The sequence below is a fragment of the Colobus angolensis genome, unplaced genomic scaffold, assembly GCF_000951035.1.
Source record: "Colobus angolensis palliatus isolate OR3802 unplaced genomic scaffold, Cang.pa_1.0 Scaffold318, whole genome shotgun sequence".
Lineage (NCBI taxonomy): Eukaryota > Metazoa > Chordata > Mammalia > Primates > Cercopithecidae > Colobus > Colobus angolensis.
Genome location: NW_012116466.1, coordinates 120,202 through 123,914, shown reverse-complemented (window position 1 = coordinate 123,914; position 3,713 = coordinate 120,202).

The following is a 3,713-nucleotide window of genomic DNA, read 5'->3' as shown; positions in this document are numbered from 1 at the left end:
TGCCTGGCTAATTTTGTATTTTTAGTAGAGATGGGGGTTTCTCCATGTTGGTCAGGCTGGTCTCGAACTCCTGACCTCAGGTGATACACCTGCCTCAGCCTCCCGAAGTGCTGGGATTACAGATGTGAGCCACTGTGCCTGGCCTGAAAGTTTTTTAAAAAGCTGTCTGCCTTAAAGTAAGGTGGGGTTGGGAGAAGCAATAAAGATTAGAGCAGAAACCAATGATATTAGAAAAGTAAAACAATAGAAAAAAAAGGTTATAGCTGAACATCAATAAAATTGATAAATCTCTGGCCAGAATAATCAGGAAGTGAGAAGACATGAATTACCATGATCAGAAATTAGTAAAATGGCGTTATTAAAATGTTTACAGATTTTAAAAATATAACAAAATGTTAATGACTTTACTCCAATAAATTGGACAACTTAGATAAAATAGACAAATTCCTTGAAAAACACAAACTACCAAAGGCCACTGAAGAAACATAAACTGAATGGACTTATATGTTAAATAATTGGATTTGTAGTTAAAAACCTTCCCACAAGGAAGACTCCAGGCCCAGACAGTTTCATTAGTGAATTTTACCAAACATTTCTGGAATAACACCAATTTTATATAAACTCAACAGAAAATTGAAGAGGAGAGAATGCTGCCCAACTCATTGTAAGAAGCCACTATTATCCTGATATGAAAACTTTAAAAAGACTACAAGAAAAATCTATAGAACAATATCCTTTATGAACATAGATGCAGAACTTTAAACAAAGTTTTATTTGAATCCCTACAATATATAGCAACATTACAACATCATGCTCAAATGGAGTTTATCCCTTGAATGCAAGGTTGGGTTAGCATTTGCAAATCACTCTAATTGACCTTATTACCCCCGCCCCCCCAACACACACACACACAAAATCATGATCATCTCAGTAGATGTAGATAAAAGCATCTGATAAAATCCGACCTCCAATCCTAATAAAAACTCTCAGCAAAGTAGGGATAAAAGGAAACTTCGTTGACCTGACAAAGTACATCTATGAAAAACCTACTGCTAAAATCATATTTAATGGTGAAAAACCTAATTCTTTCCTCCCTAAAATCAAGAACAAGGCTAAAATGACTGTTTTGGGTTTGTTTGGTTGTTGGTTTGAGACAGAGTCTCACTCTGTCACCCAGGCTGGAGTGCAGTGGGGGCCCTCCCACCTCAGCTTCTTGAGTAGCTGGAACTACAGGTGCATTCTTTCCTGCTAATTTTTGTATTTTTGGTAGAGATGGGGTTTCTCCGTGTTGGTCAGGCTGGTCTTGAACTCGCAACAGAGCGAGACTCTGTCTCAAAAAAAAAAGAGTAAGTGTTCAGGCTTAGTGGATTGGACTCCTCTCACTGTTAGGGCAGGATGGTGAGAGAAATACACAGAATTCCATTACAGGAGACACACACGATCACAGATACAGTTTTGATTACTTTCGTTGTTTTTTTTTTCCGGGTTGAACTTCTCGTCTTGTTCTTCTTATACTATAGGCTGTTTGCTGTGGTTTAGTCAGAAAGCTGTGTAGAATGCCTGCCTTTTGAAGACCATTTTTTTTTTTTTTTGAGACAGAGTCTTGCTCTGTCGCCCAGGCTGGAGTGCAGTGATGCAATCTCCATTCACTGCAAGCTCCGCTGCCTCCCAGGGTCATGCCATTCCCCTGCCTCAGCATCCCTAGAAGCTGGGACTACAGGCGCCCGCCACCATGCCCGGCTAATTTTTTTTTGTATTTTTAGTAGAGACGGGGTTTCACCATGTTCGCCAGGATGGTCTCGATCTCCTGACCTCGTGATCCACCCGCCTCGGCTTCCCAAAGTGCTGGGATTACAGGAGTGAGCCACTACGCCCATCCAGAAGACCAATTTTAAGGTGTCTAGTAAGACAGCAGGTAAGTCTAATAGGGAAAGCATGCTTAGGAGAATATTTTATGGGGAGAAAATAAAAAAAAATACTTGGAGTTCTTCAGGAAAATCTCTAAAAGTATACACGCCCTCGTGGATATAACGTGTGATGTGCGCTAGATATACATAATTTGGGATATGAGAAGTGAATTCTGTAGCATTCTTTTTAGATTTAAGTATGAGATTGGCCTGAAGAGCTGGTGGTAGGCAGCGGGAAGGAGTGGGCTGGCTGGGAGGGATGGGGAATGGTAGGTGAGTCTGACTCAAACCCAGCACACCTGAGCTCTTAGTCTCTGTTGTAATTACAATATGTAATATAGTGCTCTTTAATGTTAGCTTGGCTGTTCATTATTGCCAGTTATAGCTGCATGGGATTATTGAGACTTATCCTCCGGTTTCCCTTAAAGTCTTCTAGTTTTATTTAACAATGGGCTCTGAGACGGATGGTTAACCCATTATTTCTACATGTATTCAATTACGTTCATAAGTTAAAGATCATTTTTAGAGATTTTTCTTTAGTACTGGATTATTTATTTTTCTTTTGTTACAGTCTTAGCCCTAAAAACAATATTCTAAAATACAGGATAACTGCTGGGCAATGCAGAAAGAGTAAATAGTTTCCGAAGAAAAGTATTTATTTCCTCAAATATCTGTCACCTTTGTAGCTTTAGACCAAAAAATAAAAAAGGCAAATGATATACCATGGATAAAAGTGTCAGGAAACAGTATTGTCAGTGAGAACATCTTTAAAAACAAGTTATCAAAGTTAGAAATATTATACTTTTTTTTTTTTTTGAGATGCAGTCTCGCTCTGTCACCAGGCTGGAGCGCAGTGGCACAATCTCAGTTCACTGCAACCTCCGACTCCCTGGTTCAAGGGATTCTCCTGCCTCAACCTCCCAAGTAGCTGGGACTACAGGCACATGCCGGCATGCCCAGCTAATTGTTGTATTTTTAGTAGGGACAGGGTTTCACCATGTTGGCCATGATGGTCTTGATCTCCCGACCTCGTGATCCGCCCACCTGGCCTCCCAAGTGCTGAGATTACAGGTGTGAGCCACTGTATTTGGCCTATACATTTTTTTAAATTAATGGTTTTGTAATTAATAAAGGGAGAGCCTGTGTTTCTAATCTGTACCATTCTTTGAGGAGCTGTAAATATCATTACCATCAATAAGGGAAAGTGTTCAGTCTTTCACATCAAGAGAAGCACATTAACACAGTACTGAAATACTGGCTTTCACCTAGGTTGTAGCAAGGATTAGGAATTTATAGGAAATTGTCTGTCATATATACACTGTTGTTATGCAGTAATATAAGTTTTTGAGAGTTTGGTAAAATGTATCAATTGTAAACACAAATGGCTAAGTAATCCATTTCTAAGAATTTTCCCTGGAGAAATAGCCTCACATGCAACGATAAGTACAAGGAAAGTCAGTGCTTACTCCATATGTAAAAATGTCTTAGAGATAAATTCTAAATGAGAGTAAGTTGCCAGATAATATGTTTAATATCACATTTATGTAAAGCATGTGTGTTGTATATGCCTAGGACATTTCTTCCAGGACACATGAGTACACTGGCTACCCCTGGGGACTGACACTCCATATCTTGTACTGTGTGAATATTTTGTTTTGTTTTGTTCTATTATTATACTTCAAGTTCTAGGGTACATGTGCACAACGTGCAGGTTTGTAACATATGTATACATGTGCCATGTTGGTGTGCTGCACCCATTAACTCATCATTTACATTAGGTATATCTCCTAATGCTATCCTTCCCCC